At 43.3% G+C, this 22,888-nt stretch overlaps 3 pseudogenes; 2 read left to right on the top strand and 1 right to left on the bottom strand.

The window, feature by feature from the left end:
* Positions 1-689: 689 nt before the first annotated feature.
* On the bottom strand, positions 690-1,723 carry LOC123038220 (probable glutathione S-transferase GSTU6; annotated as a pseudogene).
* Positions 1,724-9,023: 7,300 nt separating this feature from the next.
* LOC123190949 (putative disease resistance RPP13-like protein 1) lies at positions 9,024-14,320 on the top strand (annotated as a pseudogene).
* Positions 14,321-21,228: 6,908 nt separating this feature from the next.
* LOC123186513 (probable glutathione S-transferase GSTU6) lies at positions 21,229-22,559 on the top strand (annotated as a pseudogene).
* Positions 22,560-22,888: the final 329 nt, after the last annotated feature.

Genomic DNA, 22,888 nt, shown 5'->3' on the forward strand with positions numbered 1-22,888 from the left:
GAAAAGGATTGGTGTGTGTTGACCACTAGAATTCAAAGATTTGTGTCTAAAAAGGGTTAAATAATGTATATTTTGTTTGATTCAAAATTAATTTAAGTACTTTCTAGCAAAAAAGCTAAAATTTGCGAGATCTTCCAAAATCCGATTCTTGTGGTGTCTACTGAAAAAAATGTATTAAGGAAAAAAGACTTGCTCCGAAAATTCGATTTTAATTTTTGCAATGGACACTTCGGCTCAAACTTGCCCAGGCTCCACAAAATTCCTGGCTCCGCCCCTGACTGGCGCTACAGCGTGTGGTGGCTCTCACCTGTGAGGAAGGATTTTCAAGGGCCGTTTTTCCAGGCAGACTGTTTGTCAATTATCCAGAGAACCAATGCTTCGACGGTTGATTGCTCGCCGGTGGGGCTCATCACTGCTGATATCGAGGAGTTGGTCTCGTTCTTCTCATCTGTTTGCTTTAGTCATGTAAATCGTTTGTTGAATGTCGTGGCACATATTCTAACTAGATCCTATGAGTCCCCCAGCGACTCTATTTTTCATGCAACCCCGGATTGTATCCGGGAGGCACTCTATCTTGATTATACTTTATCAATAAAATGTTATATTCTTTAAAAAAAACTAATTGTCAGTCCGAGCAAGCGTATGGGTCCCGAACGAAAAACCGCCTGGACTGCTATTTCCATATTTCATTTAGGATTAGGATATATATTCTCTCTTATTGGTCTCAAAGGGATGGCACCCTTTGGTGCAACGTTGCCTCTATAGTGCCATCCAAGTAATACACACAATTAGAATCATAAAAAAAAACCGTAAGCACATGAAGCGTCAAGTCTGATCGTTTAGGATGGCTAGCAGGCATCATCGTGGCAAAGCCGACCACCTTCCCCATGTCCGGCATGACCCCCTGGGCCGCGTCCAACGCACTGAAGCGGTCCTTCCAAGTGGCCAAGAGCGGCGTCATGGCGGGGTCTAAGGTCTCGGTACCCCACGTCGCGTCGGCGGCACACACCCATGGAAGAAGGCTCCCGAGAACGACGTCCACATATCCGGCATTGTCGCCGCCAAAGAAGGGCTTGGAGCACTCTCTCGGTGCACCCTCTAGGGCCTCTATCGCCGCAGCCGCCTGGTTCCTGCCCTCCGCCTTGTACATCGCCTCAACGAGCTGCCATCGAACGAACACACGATGAATTACAACGTAGAACTAGAACCATGGTAAAAGAGCACAAAGCAATCGATGAATCAAATTAACAACGATCATGCATTCAAAGTGTTTGTAATGCACAGTACCGTGTCATCGATGAAGTCGGCCCAGTAGCGAGCGACGGCACGGGCGTGGCAGCCAGCGCCCAGCGGGGAGGAGGGAGGGGCCGGCGAAGGCCTCGTCGACGTATAGTATTATGTTGAGGGAGCCGCGGACGGGCTTGCCGCCGTGGATCAGCAGCACCGGCACCGTGCTGTGGCGGAGCAGGTCGCCCATCTTGTGGTTGTTCCTGGGGTCCTGCTCCACGTAGTCGTAGCTCAAGCCCTTGAGGCGGAGCGCGAGCCGCACGCAGGTCGCCCATCTTCTGGGTGAAAACACTTTTGGTCAATTATATAGGGATGGCCCACCGCCAGGTCCACTTGGCACCAAATATACGCGTTGACTATATCTCGCTTCACACGAGAGTTTCTTCTATCTCGCTGAAGCGTTTTCCCCTGCGATGTACCTGTTGGGCCAGCCCATTTTCGTCTTCTTTTTCTGCGTAATGTTTCTCGTTCCACTTCGCTTGCTGAGCTTCCTTCGTTGCTTCGCAAGGTTTTTTCTTCTTTAGGTTTTTTCTTTGTTTCCTCACTATTTTCTTCTGTTTTCCTTTTTTTATTTTTTTTAACTTTTTCTTCGTTTCTTCTTAGTTTCCACTGGTTTCTCGGTTTTTCTTGGGTTCTTTCTCGACTTTTACTGTTTTTTCCTTTTCTTTATTTTTCTTCTGTTTTGTTTCTTTCATTCTTGTTTTTCATTGATTTTTTTCTTTGTTTCCTTGTCGGGGTTTAATTTTTTCCATTCTTTACACTGGTTTCTTTGGGTTTTATTTTTCTTTTCTATTTTTTCTTTTTGTATTCATTGGGCTTCTTTGTTTTCTTAGATTTTGTTGATTTTCAGCTGTTTGTTTTTTTACCCATTATCATTATCTTCCATGTTATTTACACTTGTTTCTTCGGTTTCCTTGTTCATTTTTCCTTTGTTTTCATTGGTTTTTGGATTTTTATTTATTTCTTTTTGTTTCATTCTATATTTTTCATATACATGAAGAATTTGTTTCTAATACATGTTAATAATTTTCAAAGATAAGTTTAAATTTTTTGAGTACACAGTTAACATGTTTACCATTTTTCAAATATAAGATTAACATTTTTAATACATGGCCCATTGTCCGCTTGCCCGCGATCGGCCACGTCAAAACGCGCTCAGAATTTGGTTCAGTGTTCTTTGCCAATGTCAATTCTTCGGTTTGGTGCAAAGTATCACATTATTGTAAAGTTGTGGTTTTTCGTGAGTTGTGACACAAAAGTGGTGGTTCTGTGCATTTTGATTCTCCAGCCGCCACCATGTGTCATGCGCTGGACGCTTCCTCGGGATGTTATTTTTTATTTTTCTATACGTATTTTTGGGTTTTAGATGGTTTTCTCTGAGTATTTTTTTGCCTTTTTGTTTTTCCCTAGGTTTGGAGAGAGAAAATATTGATTTTTTTTGGGCGTGAAAAAAATTGTGCTTCCATGAGAATCACATATTTTCTTCTTGTGGAGGCAAAATAAAAGATATTACTCATATAAATAGAACAACCATTATTCTCAAATTTAAATGAGTAACCGTCTCGCATCAAACAAGATCCAGATATAATGTTCATGCTTAACGCTGGCACCAAATAACAATTATTTAGGTCTAATATTAATCCCGAAGGTAGATGTAGAGGTAGCGTGCCGACTGCGATCACATCGACTTTGGAACCGTTTCCCACGCGCATCGTCACCTCGTCCTTAGCCAATCTTCGCTTAATCCGTAGTCCCTGTTTCGAGTTGCAAATATTGGTAACAGAACCAGTATCAAATACCCAGGTGCTACTGCGAGCATTAGTAAGGTACACATCAATAACATGTACATCACATATACCTTTGTTCACATTGCCATCCTTCTTATCCGCCAAATACTTGGGGCAGTTCCGCTTCCAGTGACCAGTCTGCTTGTAATAGAAGCACTCAGTTTCAGGCTTAGGTCCAGGTTTGGGTTTCTTCTCTTGAGAGCAACTTGCTTGCCGTTCTTTTTGAAGATCCCCTTCTTCTTCCCTTTGCCCTTTTTCTTGAAACTAGTGATCTTTTTGACCATCAACACTTGATGCTCCTTCTTGATTTCTACCTCCGCAGCTTTCAGCATTGCGAAGAGCTCGGGAATAGTCTTATTCATCCCTTGCATATTATAGTTCATCACGAAGCTCTTGTAGCTTGGTGGCAGTGATTGGAGAATTCTGTCAATGATGCAATCATCTGGAAGATTAACTCCCAATTGAATCAAGTGATTATTATACCCAGACATTTTGAGTATATGCTCCCAATTGAATTCTGTCAAAACGCGTTCAGAATTTGGTTCAGTGTTCTTTGCCAATGTCAATTCTTCGGTTCGGTGCAAAGTATCACATTGTTGTAAAGTTGTGGTTTTTCGTGAGTTGTGACACAAAAGTGGTGGTTCTGTGCATTTTGATTCTCCAGCCGCCACCATGTGTCATGCGCTGGATGCTTCCTCGGGATGTTATTTTTTATTTTTCTATACGTATTTTTGGGGTTTAGATGGTTTTCTCTGAGTATTTTTTTGCCTTTTTGTTTTTCTCTAGGTTTGGAGAGAGAAAATATTGATTTTTTTTGGGCGTGAAAAAAATTGTGCTTCCATGAGAATCACATATTTTCTTCTTGTGGAGGCACAAATTTATTTTCGCGAGAAGCACAGCCGTACATCTTGGAAAGAAAAAAAACATATTTTTTTGCTTTCACAAGAAGCACAAATTTGCTTCTCGTGAAAGCGCTGATTGAATCAGCAAGAAGCACAACTGTACCTCTTGGAAAAAGAAACAAACATAATTTCTTTTAATTCCATACAAAGCATAGATTTGTTTCTCGTGAATGCATTAATTTGTTTTGGCAAGAAGCATTGTTGTGCCTCTTGAAAAAACATGTTTTTTTCTTCTACGAGAAGCACAAATTTGCTACTCGTGGAGACACAGATTTGCTTCCGTGAGAAGCATAACTGTGCCTATCAGAAATGAAAAAAAAACATGTTTTTTTCATCCACGACAAGCACAATTTGCTTTCGCGAGAAGCACATCCGTACCTTTTGTAAAAGAAGAAAAACATTTTTTTGCTTCCACGCGAAGCACACATTTACTTCCGTGAAAAAAGTGAAAAAGCTCATGTTTCCGGCTCTGGTTTTCATCTCTGTTTTTTCCGTAATTTTTTTTGTTGAAACATATTAAGATGCGATCTAGTTTCAAAGGTCTCGACGCAAGAATCCAGCGGTGAAAATGGTTTGGATTTGGACGCACGATTCAAGAAGTAAAACGTTTTCAATAGACAAACATAGGGAAAAAAACTCTCAAGTTGTTGCAAAGGGTACCCCTTAGTTAGTGATTTCGCCGGAGTCAGCTTTTATGCAGGGCGCCCCAATATCTCTCTTATAGCGAGACGTTGGGAAGCCTCGCGTCGAGGCAGCGCCAGAGGGCCGGCCCATGCGCGCGGGAGGCCACGACCTCGTATATATATTTTTCTCATGTTTTATGATATCTTTTTTATTTTCGTTTATACTTCCAAATGTTCTGAAAATATATATTACAAATAGCACTTTACATGAAACATTTAGAAAACCTTAACAAAACATTTAAAAAATGTTAAATATGCATAGAGAAAATATTTTTCAAGTTTACAAAAATTATATTAAAAATATGGACTTTTATAAGTACCAAATGTTTGGATTTTAGCAATAGGCAAGAACGATCCTTATTTCACTCTAATTACATGCATACATGCATTAGAATGACTAGTTTTGCTTTCACGTGCACTTCTTCCTCTAATTACATGCATACATGCACTAGAAGATGAAAAGCTGATGTCATCTTAGATTCCTTTTTTTAAAACTTCAAAATGTTTTCTAGTTCAAACCGCCGCTCAGATTGAAAAATCATTTTCACATAAAAGATTCGTCGCGAGGAGACCTTTGAAATTAGATCCCATATTGATATGTTCCGATGACTTTTTTTTAGTCAAAAGTTATCAGGCCCACACTAAGTAAGTTATCACGTCTTTGGTTCATAAGTTATCATCTTGTTTATATAGAAATTACCGGGGCATAAACAAGATCAACCAACCTTCTCCCCACATGCAAATGAACTAGAGGACATGATAGCTGATGTCATCCTAAATTCCCCCATATTTCAAAACTTTAAAATGTTTTGTAACTCAAACCGTCAGTCCAATTGAAAAAATGTTTTCACATGAAAGATTTGTCACAACGAGACCTTCAAAACTAGATCCCATATTGATATGTTTTAACAACTTTTTTTAGAGTCAAAAGTTACCAGGCCCACATTAAGTAAGTTATCACGTCAGTGATAACTAAGTTACATCTTGTTATATAGGAATTACCGAGCATAAAAATGATCCCGCAACCTTCTTTCCATGTGCAAATGAAGTAGAAGACACAGTAGCTGATGTAATCGTAGATTTTCCCCTATTTCAAAACTTCCAAATGTTAGCTCAAATCGCCGGTCCGATCGAAAAATCATTTTCACATAAAAAATCCGTCATGACAAGAGTTTCAAAACTAGATCACATGTTGATATGTTCGGACGACTTTTGTCAGATCAAAAGTTACCACTTCTAGGCCAAGTAAGTTATGACGTATGTGCTACATATGTTACCATGTTGTGCATAAACCTGGTTTCTCTAACCTTCTTATCAGCTCGGGTTAAAGTTACCGTGGTGTTTGCGCGTGAGTTATCATGTATACGATGGATATAATATCAAACTATTTACATGGAAGTTTTTGAGTGTATGTTTTTAAACAACCCCCTCGTCAAAGTAATCAGGACAGAGGCTCATAAGTTATCAGGTCTGCGATGTGTGAGTTACCAAGCTATTCACGTAAAGAGCTACCGGGGGGATATTTCATCAACCCCTCCCCCCGCTAAAGTTATCAGCACCGAGGTACATAAATTATCAGGTCTTTGATATGTGAGTTACCATGCTATTCACATAAAAGTTACCAGGGGATATTTCAACAACCACCCTGCCCCCCCCCCTCGCCCGGTGCCAAAGTTACCAGGACCAGGGTACATAACTTATCAGGTATGCGATGTGTGAGTTACCATGCTATTAACATTAAAGTTACTGTGTGTGTATTTTATCACCTCCCTCACCAAAATTATCAGGACCGAGGAACATAAGTTATCAGGTCTGGATGTGTGAATTACCATGTCGTTCGCACAAAAACTTACTGGAGGATATTTTGTCAACCCCCCCCCCCCCCCCCCCAAATGCCAAAGTTATTAGGACCGAGGTACATAAGTTATCAGATCTGCGATGTGTGGGTTACCATGCTATTCGCATAAAAGTTACAAGGGGATATTTCATCAACCACCCATGCCTCCCCCCGGCGCCAAAGTTACCAGGATCGGGGTACTGTGTTATGTTCCAAAACAAATTTTCATCCCGGGTCAAAGTTACCGTAGTGTTTTTACGTAAGTTATTAAGGCCCGCGGTGCGTAAAATACCGTGATATTTAAATAGAACTTACCAAGGGCATGCTTTCAACAACTTGTTTTTCCTCGGGTCAAAGTTACCAACAAAAATGTTTGTATGTATGCCTAATTCCGCAACGTATAATCTCGTACGAAATGATGTACTCCCTTCGTCTGAAAATACTTGTCATCAAAATGGATAAAAGGAGATGTATCTAGACGTCTTTTAGTTTTAGATACATCCATTTTTATCCATTTTGATGACAAGTATTTTCGGACGGAGGGAGTACTAGACAAGGCCAACAAGCAATAAAGAAACAACTTTTCTTTTGCTGTCATGGGGTTTAAAAAAGGTCATCTAGGCATTTTTCCAATTAAAAGACGTGAAAGTGGTATTAGGTGAGTTGGTCATCGGCATCTTACAAAAGCTAGCAGACCCAAGTTCGATTGCAGCAGCTGTGCGCAATTATTTTTTAGATCGCAAAAAAAAATGGTTGACGAATATAGGGAGAAAAAATGGGAGTTTCTAAAGATATAGCAAAAAAAGGCAGTTACGGAATGCTCGTGCGAGAAAATCACGGGAGTTTCCCAAGATATAGCGAAAAAAGGGCAGTTACCGAATGATCGTGCGGCAAAACCGTCGTTCGGATCTATTCCCAAGATCCGAACGTTCGGACGTTACATATCTCGTAAAAATATATACAATGTGTGTGAAAAAAGTTGATCATGTGTTAAAGAGCTTGAAATCAAGCATTTAAAAAAATGTATAAAAGTATATAAAAATGTTAATCAAGCATTTGAAAAATCTTAAATGTGTATAAAAAATGGGAGTTTTAGATCGCAAAAAAAAAATGGTTGACGAATATAGGGAGAAAAAATGGGAGTTTCTAAAGATATAGCAAAAAAAGGCAGTTACGGAATGCTCGTGCGAGAAAATCACGGGAGTTTCCCAAGATATAGCGAAAAAAGGGCAGTTACCGAATGATCGTGCGGCAAAACCGTCGTTCGGATCTATTCCCAAGATCCGAACGTTCGGACGTTACATATCTCGTAAAAATATATACAATGTGTGTGAAAAAAGTTGATCATGTGTTAAAGAGCTTGAAATCAAGCATTTAAAAAAATGTATAAAAGTATATAAAAATGTTAATCAAGCATTTGAAAAATCTTAAATGTGTATAAAAAATTGTTGACCATGTACTAAAAAAATGTTAATCTTGTATTGTATCCAAAAAATGTTGAACTTGTACTTGAAAACTGTTAATCACACATTTCAAATATATTAAATGTATATAGAAAAATGTTTATCATTATTCATTTTTTTAATCATGCATTTCAAAAAATGTTTATCATTATTCAATTTTTTAATCATGCATTTCAAAAAATGTTAGTCAAGCATGTAAAAAATATTAAGTATGCATATAAGTAATTTGACCATGTAATAAAAAAATATTAATTTTGTATTTGAAAAATGTTAATCAAGCATTTGAATGCATGTACAATAGTGTAGTATATTGGGCCAAATTTTCGTCAATATACGTGCTTGCATGTACTAGGAGATAAAAAAAGATAAATACTTCATCCGCTCCTAAATATAAGTCATTGTAGAAATTCCACTAGGTGGACTATATACGGAACAAAATGAATAAATCTACACTTAAAATGCATATATATATATATATATATATATATATATATATATATATATATATATATATATATATATATATCCATCCGTATGTGATTCATAATGAAATCTCTACAAAGTCTTATACTACCTCCGTTTCAGTTTACAAGTCTTGCGCGTATACCTAGGTTATCAATTTTATCATCCTAATATAAACTATATAACATAAAAATTATACCTTTTGAAAGTATAAACTTCAAAGTTTATATTGGTATATTTTTTATAATATATGACTTGTATTAGGTTGGTCAAATTGACGACCTAAAAATACGCACACGCCCTGTAAACTGAGAGAGAGGTAGTATTTAGGAACGGAGGGAATACATGCAAAAAATGAGCTTGTTTTTTTTCATTTATTGGCCGAAATTTTGTACTTTTGGTGTAGCATATAATACAACGTATTATTGAACGAAATATCGCAAGTACTCAGAGTACATGCATGCATATTCATATAAAAACATCAAAAGAAATTAAATCTTGTAAGCATCATTTTTTAGGGGTTCAAAGAAAAACGTGTTGCAATGTACCCATGCTTTTTATGACGATCCCAATGCGAGGAATCTGGTAGAGTTGCCCTAACCAATAATTGAGGACGCGCTTCACTCGTCAGTCGCCGGTCGCCACCCCAGTCGCTCGGCCGACTCCAGCAGCAGTCTCCTCCACCTCCAGCCACCGAGCTAGGGTTTCGACCCAAAGCGCACCTTCGCCGTTTCCGGCGCCGCCGCCGGAAATCGAGGCACGGCGACTCCAGCGACCTCCTCCAGCCGCTGCACGCCGTCCCCGACCTCCTCCTCCCACGGAATCGACCGCGTCTTCCGTCTGTCAGCCGAGCGCCTGCCCCGACCTGCAGCCGCCGGACTCGATTCTCGCCTAGGTAATGCCTCTAGATCCACTCCAGCGTATGCTTTCCCATGTGATTTCCATGCGCATTATACGTGATGATCCACTGAGGCCTTGTTTACTTAATCCCAACCCCAACCAGGCCGGAATCCCCTTCATTTCGCGGGGAAACCTGTGCATCTAGCTCTAGTCTGTAGTTCAGCCCCAAACCTGAAGCTTCCTTGTGGGGCTGTGGGGCTGGACTCATAAGAAGACACTCATGTCACACTCACGTGCTGATGCTGCTCGTTCGTGTTATGCTGGACTACCTATTTTGTTCTTTCCAAGTAGGCATGATATATGAGCTCTTGTGTTTGCTAGGACGAGTGGGATAACAATATTTTTAAAAGTCAGGAAAAAAAAGATGCCCGGCAATTATTCAGAAATTTACTGCATATATGGCATATACGCAGATAGATGATTATAGCTGCTGCGTGCTTCATACGAGCAAAGGTTGCAACCTGGCTTTGCATCTTTAGTTCAGTGCTTCAAATGCTCATCTTATCTCTCTATTCTTCCTCCATTTCTTGTTAACACCACATGTTGTTTCTGGTGCTTGCATGCAAAAGTATCCTTTATTTGTGGAGTAAATTTTACATGAGAAGATTTCTTTAAAGTTTTCCCCTCCCTTCATCAAATTAACCTTGATATATTGATATGGACTATGGAACTAATGTTTGCCTTGCGTATCTCTGGTTAAGCAGGTTGGATGTGGACCTCCGTGATTACTTGGTGAAGAGGAACTTGCAGAACACTGCAAAGGCATTCCAAATCCAAGCGGAAGGCAATTTATCGCCAGACTCTGTTGTTGAGTGCTACTCCGTGATGTATCCGGATCAAATTACGTAGTTGTCAGGAGGGCTCCATTTTAGTTTCCAAGCTCTATCTTTCTGCATTAGGGCCAAATATTTTGGCTCCTAGATCTATTATTTCCCAGCCAAGAGGACGCATATAGTCAGGTAGACAGTGCCATTTTTGTCGACTTTATTTGGTTACCGTGACAATGTGCAAAGCATAGTACTGTGTTCGTGAGTTCGTCTCATTTTATCTATATGCGAGTCTGATCCTTGTGTATTATTAATACTACATATCTCTGTATGAGAAATCTGGATCAGGTCACCTGATATGGTTTCAGTTTTCGCTTGTTTTTTTCTCTTCTAAAAATAGCTGAACTCTCCTTCAGATTTCCTGATCTGTTTGTATAGGCAGTCTATAAATCACAAGTGCCTCTGTTCATATAGGCCATTATATATTTTTTGTGGTATTCTTCAATCTACTGATGGTGTAGGACATGTGTTTTTCCCTGCATTCTTTATTTCAGGAACTTACCATTGGTACATTTTTCAGCGAATCACTGAACAACTTGAAGCTTCTAATGGTGGAACCATTGACAGTTGCTGCCGGGATAGGATGGGGCATGAAAGCTGCAGGGTGGGTTGCCTCGCCCATCATCTCTGAGCTTTTCAAGAAAGCTTCCCCCTACCTAGGCTTTGACGCATCGAAGAAGCTGAAGGAACTTGAGACAAAGATTTTACTGCTGGAGCAGGTGATGGAAATGGTGGATGAGAGTCGTCACAGGGGTCGTCTCCAGCAGCTGTTCGAGGATCTTAAGTCTGCTTTTTATGAAGCTGAAGAAATATTGGATGATGTTGAATATCACCGTCTTAAGAAGCAGATCAAAGATAATAAGATGAAGCCAGACAGCGACGTGTCTCTACGTAAGAGGGATTGGGTGAAGAAGAAGCTCCAATCTGCCGTGCCGAGCTTCCCCCTAAAAGATCAGGTCATTTCCTGCCTCTATGCGTTTTTATTTCTTTCCGGCCTATAAGTTTTTCTGCAAAAATATTACATGGAAAGATCTGAGAATTTCTAAGAATACCATCGCAACCTCAATTTTCTGGTTTATTTGTGGCACACTGGCTTTACAACTTAGCAACCATAACCTTCCTTGAAAAAGCAACATAATGACTTGCTTAAGGACAAGCAAAATCTTCATATACACCACTAGTACTAATTGAACTCTGTCCATAGTATTCTTAATATCGTCAATTAAGTCCTAAAAGTTCTGTTCGTCTCCTCTAGAGACCAGATGTAACCTTGACTAGATTTAGTGCAAATCAAGCTAAAATTTGGATTTCCTTCAGTTTATTAGTGTGGGCTTCTGTTTTCTTATTCGTCGAATCCTCACTTGCTATTTTTTTCCAGAAGAGTGGTATGGCAAAAACTAAGTTGAAGCAGAGCCTAGACAAAATAGAAAAGGTCATAAATGATACATGCGGAATTTTGGAAAAGATGAACTTGCCAAGCATAATAAACGCTAACCGGAGCCATGCTGTTGCTGCTAGCTCACGAGGTGCAGTCACTACTGCGACGCCTCCATTAGTGGTAATTGGACGAGGTGAAGATTGTGATAAGATTGCTGCAATGCTTCATGAGACGGAACAAGATGGTCTTCCTGGCACCAATAGTACTCTGCGTTATTCTGTAATTGGCATTCATGGCATCGGTGGTTCTGGGAAGTCAACCCTTGCACAACTTGTTTGTGACCGTGAGAAAAAGGATAAGCAAGAGAAAAAGGATGGTCATTTTGACCTTGTTATGTGGGTTCATGTTACTCAGAGTTTTAGTGTGGATACCATTTTCAAGATGATGTTTAACGCAGCTAGAGGGACTCCGTGCCCTCATTTCGATAATCCTGACATCTTAGAAGTTAATTTGAAGAATGAACTGCAAGGAAAACGGTTCCTCTTGGTACTAGATGATGTTTGGTACAGTAATGGAGATGATGTGCAGTATGAGAAGCTGCAAAAGATACTTACACCACTGAACGCTGGAGAGGCAGGAAGCAAGATCCTCTTGACTAGTCGAACTGAAGATGCATTGATAGCTCTAGGTGCTGAAGAGCAGTGACGCATTCTCATTCCTGCCCTAGATGAAGATGTCTTCCTGAAGTTATTCATGCATTATGCACTTCCCAGTGTACCCATTGATGATGGTGTTCGAAGAACACTTGAAGACATCGGGAAAGAGATTGCAAAAAAGCTGAAGGGATCACCTCTAGCAGCCAGAACAGTGGGTGGACAACTGCGTACAAGAACAAATGTTGATTTCTGGTTAGGTGTTCGAGATGGGGACATTCTTAACGAGACGATGGGAGCTCTTTGGTGGAGCTACCGACATCTTGATGAGCAGGTCAGGCGATGCTTTGTTTACTGCAGTATTTTCCCTCGGAGTCGTTGCTTGAAACGAGATGAGTTGGTTAAACTGTGGGCTGCAGCAGGGTTTGCTAGAAGTGCTAATCAAGGGGAGGATACGGAAAATATTTGCCAGGAATACTTTGATCAACTAGTGTCAGCCTCATTTCTGCAAATTGGAGTAAGGGATCAAAATGACTACTATATAGTACATGACCTGCTGCGTGATTTAGCGGAGAAGGTGGCCGGAAGGGATCATCTCAGGATCGAAAACCATGCGAAGTTAATAAAGCATGACTTTTGTTATAAGAAATTAGAATGGATAATTGAAGGCTCTGCAGTAGATGTTCCTCCAGACGTTCAACATGTTTTTGTTCAGACCTATGATGCAGCATTGATTACTGAGAAGATATGTAAACTGAAAAGCTTACGCACTCTCATCATTGATAGTGTATGGGCTGCACCAGTTGAGAAGAAAGTTTTGGAGCATATGTTTGTGAGGCTAAAGAAGTTGCGGGTGCTTAGCATAGCTATCAGTGCAGATTACGGACAAAAGATGTTGTCAGTCCCAGCATCAGTTGGTCAGTTAAGGCATCTACGATATCTTGCTTTTCGGACTAAAGAGAGTCAATTGCTGTCTATGAGGCTTGTTTTACCAGGCACTTTGAGCAAGCTTTTACCACATGCAGGTCCTACATTTTGGTGGTAATTTGCTGTTAACCTCTTCTGAAGATTGGTGTGACCTCATCAACTTGCGGCATGTAATCTATTCTAAAGATCTGAAAATTGGAAGCATTGACAGGCTGACATCACTGCAAACGTTGGGAAGGTTCATGGTAAGGAAGGAACAAGGGTACCAGTTAAAGCAACTGGGGAACCTAAACAAGCTTGGTGGCGAACTGTGCATTTGTGGCATCGAAAACATTGAAAGCAAGGCGGAAGCTCTTGAAGCCAATCTGGCTGATAAGGGCGGGCTCAGAAAACTGGTACTGCAGTGGGATGGTGTAGCGAGTGCAGAAGTTGAGACAGAGGTACTAGAGGGTCTTTGCCCACCCAAGTATCTCGATGAATTGACAATCGAAGGTTACATAGGTCTGAGGTATCCAAGCTGGATGGATGGTGAGGACAACGGTGGCCCAAAGTACTTGAAAAATCTCAAGTTCAGTGGATGCAGCCAAGAACTGGGTCCAGAACTTCGTGGGTTCGTCAGTCACCTCCGTGTGCTCAGTATCCAGTTCTGCAGCTGGGTCTCCTTGCCAGATTGTATGGAGCACCTTCGGTCACTGCATGAGCTGAGTATCCGCTGCTGTAGTAATATTCGGTCGCTTCCAACACTGCCGCAGTCACTTCAGGACTTTCGAGTCCATGCATGCAATGATGTGTTGATGGGTTCGTGCAAAATAATTGGAGATCCAAATTGGGACAAGGTTCAGCACACTCCGCGCGCACGTATTGGAGGTAAATCAAGTCGTTCTCACAATTACATCGTTTTGTTTGCAAAACATCGCTATGTGCTTCTAATCTGTTTGCTAAACTCTCAAACACCAGGCTACGTGCTAACAATGGGAGTTGTTAGAGAACCCGAAGAAGCACAAGCTGAAGTGGTTAGCGACTGAAATGGAAACACTGGTTTTTATCTGTTCCCATCGAATTCATGTTTTATCAAACGCACCGTAATAAGTAGTTCTGTCTGTGAAACCACGAACACTGAAACTGTGTGTTTCCGGTGGTTTGTAATGCCGAAGAATGCTGAACACCCAATCTATTTATTTCCGATGGCTTGCAATGCGCTGTTGCAAATGTTAGCACTTGTTGGATAAATGCAGTGTCGCATTATTTCTTCCTTTCATGCATTGACCCAAAAATATTGCTCTAATCCTGCAGATACAAGAAAAGCGCTCCCCGGCCGCTCCCGCGGGCGGCCAGGAGTGCACCCTAGCCGCCGCCCAGGCCACACCCCGCCGCCCTTCCTCCCCTCGCCGCCGCCGGCAGGCGTGGCCGGGCAAAGCCCGCGCGGCGCGGCGGCGGCAGGGCCTTCTCCTCCTCCCGTTTGGAGTTAGACGGCGCTGGCCGGCTGCCTCGGTGGGTGCTCTGGGCGTGCTTGTGCACGGAGGCGTGGAGCTAGCTGGGGCGGGCGCGGTGGCCTCCTGTCGCGCGGATCTGGCGGCTTGGCTCTGGTTCGCCGGCGAGGTGCGCCGCGGGCGCGGGCGGGGCGGCGCTGAGGCCGGCCGTCGTCGATCTGGCGCCCGGGCGCCCAGATCTGGCGATGGAGGTGCTCCGGCAAGCTGCGGTGGCGGCGCTCCGGCGGGCTGCGGCTGTAGGGCGCGCTGGGTGCCTGGGGTCCCTTCCCTCGGCCCGGGGAGCTGCGGTGGTGGCGGTGAGGCGCAGTTTTCTGGACGACGGTGCCGCATCGGTGGGGGTTCTGGTGATGGTGAGCTGCAACAGAGCAGCAGCTTGGGCTGGAGGTGGCTGGGGGTGCGCGGATCTGACATGGCGCTCTGCTGCGGCGTGTTGAGGGCTGGTGGTTGGCAACGATGTCCTCGGCACAACTTGCTATGTTCCTATGCCGTTCGCTTCCTGTGAGGCCCGGCGGTGGAGTAGATCCTCCAGGCGAAAGTCTTGCACCTTCTTCGGTGCCGGTGTTGGCGATGTTCTTGAGCATTGCATTCCTTCCTGAAGGCACATCGCGGAGCTACGTCCATCTGCTGCCGCAACTGTCTGGTGTTTCCGGATGAAAACCCAAGCTCCATTGGAGCGGGCGGCGACGGCAATTACGTCGTTACCTTCTTGGAGGCACCGCCTTGGAAGCAATGACCTTTGTGGAGTGGTGGTCTCATGGCAGTGGTGCAGAGTTGCGTCGTTGTCGGGGTGATGGAGGCCGGGGCGGCGGCTCCGGACGATGGATTTACGCCGAGGCGGCGACCTCGGATAGCGATGCAACAGTGGCTCTATGGGGCAGAGTCGCAGTTGTGTATTGTTTCGGTGGCGACTTGGTGCTACGTGGGTAGCGAGGTCGTCGGCCTGGTCGATGCGACCCAGAGAGGGCGGTCTGACTTTACGTCGGGGCGGCGGCCCCGGATGTGGTGCGGCGTTCGTGGTCTGCGTGCAGTTGTCCTGTGCAGCATGGGCTGCGGGTAGCTGTATTGTGCGGCGTTGCTGCTCGAGGGCGAGTGGAGGCATGTCGGGGCGGCGGCCCCGTATGTGGTGCGACGTTCGTGGTCTGCGTGCGGTTGTCCTGAGCAGTGTGGGCTGCGGGTTGCTGTATCGTGCGGCGTTGCTGCTCGAGGGTGAGCGGTGGCATGTCGGGGCGGCGGCCCCGGAAGGCGGTGTCGGTTGAGTGCGCAGGGCGCAACGGAGCAGTGGATGTCGAGGCGGCGGCCTCGGGAGAGTTGCAGCTTCGAGGGCATGGACCTCGTGTCGTGTGGGCGACGTGGTTGTCATCGATGTTGTTTATGGGTGGGCTTTGCCCTGTGTGTGTTAGTCTTTGGGATGGGCTTGGCCCTTGTTGTTTCGGTTTTTGCCCAATTTTTCGTAATTAATTGGGCAATTCTCTTCTGCTTAATTAATAAATGAGGCAATCTTTGCCTCCGTTTCGAAAAAAAATTTTGCTCTCTGGGCCGTGTTGTTGATTGCAATGGAGGACGCTAGTGCTACAGTATATCTGCGTATATGTGAGCACATAGAAACAGGGAGGGCAACTTTGGTGAAATGGGCAATGTACTGATCAAATCTGCAATTGGAAAGAGCTGAAACACGGAAGTGAGCCTCGTTGATGTTTTGGATACCTTTGCTCATCCTGGCTGATCCTCAACTCTTGCTTATTTGAATCCATTGCAAATGATCTATTGATTCCTCTCCCCTCGACAGACCCTACCTCCACCGTCCAGCTCTCTCTCTGGTTGGCCATGGCTCACCGCCGTCAACCACCACGCCCACATTCCCACTCCCATCGGAGTACCATGAGCCTCCACACGTCAAGTCCGGCCAAGTTGTGCTGCGATTGTTCCTCGGCTGCGGGAACGCCATGGGGCTGGAATTTGAAGATGAATGCTGCAGGAGCATTTGCACCTTGCCTTTCCGCTCTTCATCACCTTCGACTCCACCATCGTTGCCGCCCTCCTTCAAGCTGCCATTGTTTTTTTTTTTTTTTTGAGAAACCCAAGCTGCCATTGGTGGTTGCGAGATAGATTTCTTCAGGGCCAGACCGGCAAAATCTAAGGCCCCGTGCCAAACTCTAAAAGAGGTCCTACCTGCGGATACTTGTGATATTTTAAAATATATTTATTCATAGCTCCCCTCTCGGATTGAATTAAATTAGGGAGTATTTTTTATCCCTTAACTTTTGGTGAAGTCTAGATTTAGTCCCTCAAGTTTAAAATTGGACAACTTGCACCGCCAACACTTGAAACCGGACAAGTTTAGTCCCTTGTCTCGGTTGACCCAGTATTGCTGCTGACTCAGTGCGGTTTTGACCAATCTTTGTCTATGTGGTGGTATTTCTCTCTCCTACCTTCCTCCTCACATTGGCTTACTGAGACAGTTCATCAAACACTAGCACGTACTGTGTGTGCCGGCAGGGCCATCTCCAGAAATTCGGGGCCCCGGGGTGAAAATCAAAATAGGGCCTAAAATTTCAAAAGAGAAGAATCATATTGCCAACGATCAGGAACAAACTTAATTCCATATTACTCCTAACCTAGCTAGGTTTACCCGCAAAAAATACCTAGCTTTGTTGACAAATAATTTCATGACGAAGATTCATGAACAAACTCAATTTCGTCCTAATTGGGCCCCTAGCAACCTAACTTAGCGCTAGCCTGGACCCTGGAGTATCAACATCGCCCCATGGACAAATAATATTGACCTACTCGGCTACTCCTAGCTTAGCATCTGAGAGATCAAGCTTAATCAAGTATTCCCTCCATTCGAAAATACTTGTCATCAAAATGAATAAAAAGGAATATATCTAGACATATTTCAGTTTTAGATACATCTCCTTTTAGCTATTTTGATGACAAGTATTTTCGGACGGAGGAAGTAATACTAGTAATCAAAGAGAGGGATGGGCTTAAGCAGACGAGACATCTATACCTAGTAGACTAGTGGTGGAGGACTAGGGGCACCCATGGAGTGGTCGCCGATGATCCGCGATCACCGATCGACGAAAGGCAGACGACGGCTTCCTGGGCGATTGGCGGAAGCGAACCGATGGGCGTGTTGTGTTTAGGGTTAGCAATCGACGACGGAAACATGCCCGATCGATAGACGTACGGGGAGAACTCGTGGGCTGGCTTTGCCGCTGAGTGGGCTCCTTGTACGCTTTCTTAGGTCTTTGTTTGGTTAGCCGCTGGTGGATTAAATCATCTAAACCTAGAGTACCTAGTAATTTGGGGGCCCTGTGCAGTCGCCCATCTTGGCCTCCTCCATCGACGGGGCCGTGTGCCGGGCCGTGCTGGCTGCTCCCGCACGTGCGCCAGGAATACCCTATTTGCCGCTCGCTGCGGCAAGTTGTCGGGCGGACGCACAGGAAGATCGATGGAGGGTTCGCGTGTGGGCCGGCCCGTAAAATGTTTCGACAATTCAGGTTTTAGGAAACTTTTCCTTTGTTCCCAGCCGGTTTTTTCCGGTTTTGCGAAGAGCTTCCTAACACTTTTTTTCTGTTTCTTTTTTGTTTTCCGTTTCCCTTTTTCCTGTTTATTTTTTCTTCTCTATATTTTCCTTTTCTACTTTTTCAAGTCTTCTTTTTCACCTTTTTTTCTTTCTGTTTCTTTTCTTTATTTTTCCTTGTCTTCACTTTTTCATTTTTCATAATTTTAAAAATGTTCAAAATATTCAAATTTTGCTTGCATGTAAAAGATATTCGTTCTTTACAAAAATATTCGAAGTTTAAAAAAAAGTTCGCTTATTGAAATATTTTCAAATTTTAAAAAATATGTTCCGGTTTTAAAAATATTGTTCAGGTATTGAAAAAATGTTCGAATTTCTGAACTTGTTTGAGATCTTTAAAAGTTTCTAAATTTTCAAATTTGTTCTTCAATTTTAAAAAATGTTCGTGCTATCTAAATTCCTTTCTTTCAAAAATTTATTCGAGTTCTCAAATTTTGTTCACAAATTCAAAATATTCATAGATCTAAAATTTTGTTCACAAAATTTAAAAGATGTTCATCTTTTCAAATTTTGTTTAGGAGTTTGAAAAAATGTTCCTCTTTCAAAATTCATTCGCAAATTTAAGAAAAATGTTCGTGTTTTCCAATTTTGTTCAGTGGTTTTAAAAATTGTTTCTATTTCAAAGAAATTCGCAATTTTGAACAATGTGTCTTTTTTCTAAATTTTTTGGGAGTTTAAAAAATGTTCGAATTTTTAAAAAAATGCTAAACAATGTTCAAATTTTTTTGGGAGTTTAAAAAAATGTTCGAATTTTGGGAGTTTAAACAATGTTCATCTTCTTTTCTTGTTTTTCTGCTTATTTTCTCCTGTTCCTTTTTTCCTTTTTAGTATATTTCACAGTTCTAAAAAATGTTCCTGATTTGATAAAACTGCTCATATTTCTCAAAAGATGTTCGAAAATTAAAAAAATCATTTTCTAATTTTTGTTCTGAGTTTGAAAAGATGTTCTTGTTTCAAAAATTGTTGACGGATTCCAAAACTATTCGCATTTCCAAATTATTGTTCAGAGTTTAAAAAAATGTCACTTTTAACACAAATTTGTTCACATATTCAATAATGTTCGTGATTTTCAAAAAAGTGTTCAGTTTATCAAAAATTTGTTCTGATATTCAATAAATGTTCGAGCTTTTTTTCTTCTTCTCAAAGTTGAAAGGTGTTCACTTAAAAAAACATATTTCCAAATAATGCTCGGATCTGTATTACCTTTAGTTTCGCGCGCCATTGCAAACCAAGAAGCTCATATATCCCGTCGGCTAGGCTCTTGCATGAGCAACAACAGGTCCCTGGTTCGATCCCTCCCTCGAGCACACCTTTTGAGGATTTTTCATTGTGTTACGCTAATGGGCCGGCCCAGCTGGAGTCGCGCCAGTGCGTCCGCTCGGCAATTCGCCGCAACGAGCGGCGCATAGGAACTCCGGTGTGCTGCTTCCCTTGGGCCAAAAGGAAGCCGCAACTCAGGATGGTGCAAGTCAGCATGCCGCGGTGCTGCCTCGTCCCGTTAGTTTTTATCCCTAGTGCTTAAGGACGCTGTACGGGAGCGTATATTGTGTACGTGTATATGGTGTACATGGGCGACGCTGCCTCGTCCCTTTTTTGGCTGTGTACATGTTGTACGTGTGCTCCGTAGTCGCTGTACGGGAGCGCCGCCACCCCGTCCAGCATGCTCATGGTGCTGACTGCTGAGGCTGAGCACCGGATGGAGACACCCGACGCGCTCTTCAGCTTCTCTTCGGCCCTCGCGCGCCAGCCCTAGAATGGGCTTCCTAGCCCGCGCACCCCAGATGACGTGCTCCCCGGCAGTGGAGAAGAGTAGGTCGAGGGCGAGCGTACATGAGGTGGAGCCACTGCCCGCGTGGCTTGCCTTCATCTTCCGCGGCCACCATGGTGACGCTGCCTGCTTGCCTTCATCCTCGTACATCATGAAGCGGGAGTGGTCGTGGGTCGTGGTGTCCGGCGAGGTAGAGCGGGGCTGCGATGTCTGACGAGGTGCAGCAAAGCTCGTGGTGGCCGACTAGGTAGAGCAGAGGTATCGTGGCTGGCTAGAGGGACTTGCGATGGTTCGGCCGTGGACGGCACACGCAGTGCATGCAAGGTGTTCAATGAAATGCCTCAATAAGCCATTGTGAGAAGGAACAAGGTAGGAGAGAGAAATTCTGCCACGTGGATGAAGACCGGTCAAAACCACACTGAGTCAGTAGCGATACCGGGTCAACCGAGACAAGGGACTAAACTTGTCCGGTTTCAAGAGTTAGGGATGCAAGTTGTCTGGTTTTGAACTTGAGGGACTAAGTCTAGACTTTGCCAAAAATTGAGGGACGAAAAGTATACTTTTCTCATTAAATTATCTATTTGTGAACATTTTTCAAATTCAATTTTTTTGCAATTTCATGAACAATTTCTAAAATCCAAGATTTTTGTAAATCCGATTTTTTTCAAAATTCCTGATTTTTTTTGAAAACCAAGAATAATTTTAAAATCTACCAACATTTTTTCTCAAATTCGTAAATTTTTTGTATTTGTGAACATTTTTTGCAAATGCATGACCATTTTATCAAATCGTTAACACGTTTCCAAACTCAGGAACACTTTTCAAATTTGTGATTTTTTAAATCCATGGACATTTTTTATTCTTCAAATTGTTGAACATTTTTTAAAATTATAGAACATTTTTTTAATTTCGGAACATCTTTTTGAATCGCAAATATTTTCTATTTTTTTTAAAAAAAATCAAATTCGTGAACATTTTTTGAATCCCTTGATCGGCATACTGATGCTTGGTTGGCGCAAGTTTGCTCGCACCTGTCCGAGTCATTCAAGAAACCGTGTTGATACTTGACAACTTTTCCAAAGCGAGGAATAAGACGTACTACTACTATAGGTAGGTTCATTGACCAGCCAACCAATTTGACCCTCGTGTCCATCCTCTTGCTCTTCGACTAGTCTACAACTCTACATACACACACTTCTCCTTCTACCCATCAAACAAACAACCCAACACCAACAAGGGAAAAAACACACAGAGCTAGCTAGCTACGTGCAAAGTTTGATGGCCGGAGGAGACAACCTGAAGCTGGTCGGCATGTGGGCGAGCCCACACGTCCTGCGAGTGCGGCTCGCTCTCCGCCTCAAGGGCCTGAGCTACGAGTTCGTGGAGATGGAGGGGGATCAAGGCCTCAAGAACAACAAGGGCGAGCAGCTGCTCCTTAACAGTAAGCTGCCGGTGCTGATCCACGGCGGCAAGCCTGTCCGTGGTTCGTCCTTGAGCATGATACAGTACATCGACGAGGCCTTCGCTGGCGTTGGCCCCTCCCTCCTCCCCGACGACCCCTCTGAGCGTGCAATGGCTCGCTACTGGGCTGACTTTATCAATGACACGGTATTGCGCTATTTTTTAGATGATTGAACTTTTTTTACTAGTTTCATCATCAACCACACAGGAGTTCAAAACATTCTACACGCATGATCGATCAACTTTAATTAGATTTGTCGGCTTTGTATGCTTTGATTTTTTTAATTGTATCTCTATATATACTACCACGGCGGATTCTCAAAAAAGAAATATACTACCACAGCGGTGTTATTATAGCTTATATCGTGTGTATGTGCAGCTCGTGAAGGCGATGCACAAGGCAGCATGGGGCGAAACAGACGGGGAAAAGGCAAAGGGGAAGAACCAGGTGGCCTCCGCTGTGGAGACCCTAGAGGGCGCTCTGAGAGAGTGCTCCAAGCCCTTCTTTGGAGGCAACATTGTCGGGTATGTGGATGTTGTGCTCGGTGGCCTTCTTGCATGGGTGCGCACGACCAACGCAATGCAAAGTGTTAAGACCTTCAACGACCCTGCCATCACACCGCTCCTCGCCATGTGGGCAGACCGTTTTGATGCACTGAAAGCAGTCCAAGTGGTCATGCCAGACGTGAGAATGCTGGTCGATTTTGCCATGCCCATGATGTCGGCTCGCCGCTCTGGTGTCTGGTCGATGGGGCCTCGTCGTTTACCTATATGTTTTTGCGGTTCTTCTGCAAATGGTGGCGTCCTATCTCACTTGGTTGGGTCGAGCCGAGGGTAAAGGAGATCCCCAGGACGGAAACCCTTGTTCTCGCCTCCACTGGTTGGCTCCAGGAGCATTACCGTATTGGGGTTGCTATGTCCTTGAAGGCATGGACTTCGTGACCGGATCTATGCCCACGCTGTTTCTTCTCTATGTTTTCGTGAAAGGTTTCAAGAGTAGTATGGTCAGGGTGCTGGTGACGGGAGTCCCTGTGTTAGTCATCACATGGTATTTTCTTGCCCTCTACAAGCCGTATGGCCCTGACACCTTAAACATTACTACAACATTGATGAGCGCGTTGCCGCGCCCATCCATATTTACCGAATAACTTCAAATTAAGAGGAGTATGGCGACACATAACAGGATTGCCGCGCCCTGTGTTAGTCATTTATTTTGAATAGAGTTTCATTGTGTGCATCGTCAATACAGAGATGAGGAGCATTGTAAAGAAACATGAGAGCTTATTATAAATTTATGATAGAAGGATTGATTCTTTCTTTTAATTTTCAGAAGGTTCAATTGTCCAGAAAAATGAAAGCATCGAGATCTGATGGTGTCTTTAGGTAATAACGGTCATGAGGTGGCATCTTCAGTCGGTGAGTTGTTGAACTCAGAGACCGAAAATGCCTTGGTTATGTTACCAAAAAAAAAACAGCC

This window comes from Triticum aestivum, chromosome 2A (genome assembly GCF_018294505.1).
Source record: "Triticum aestivum cultivar Chinese Spring chromosome 2A, IWGSC CS RefSeq v2.1, whole genome shotgun sequence".
NCBI lineage: Eukaryota > Viridiplantae > Streptophyta > Magnoliopsida > Poales > Poaceae > Triticum > Triticum aestivum.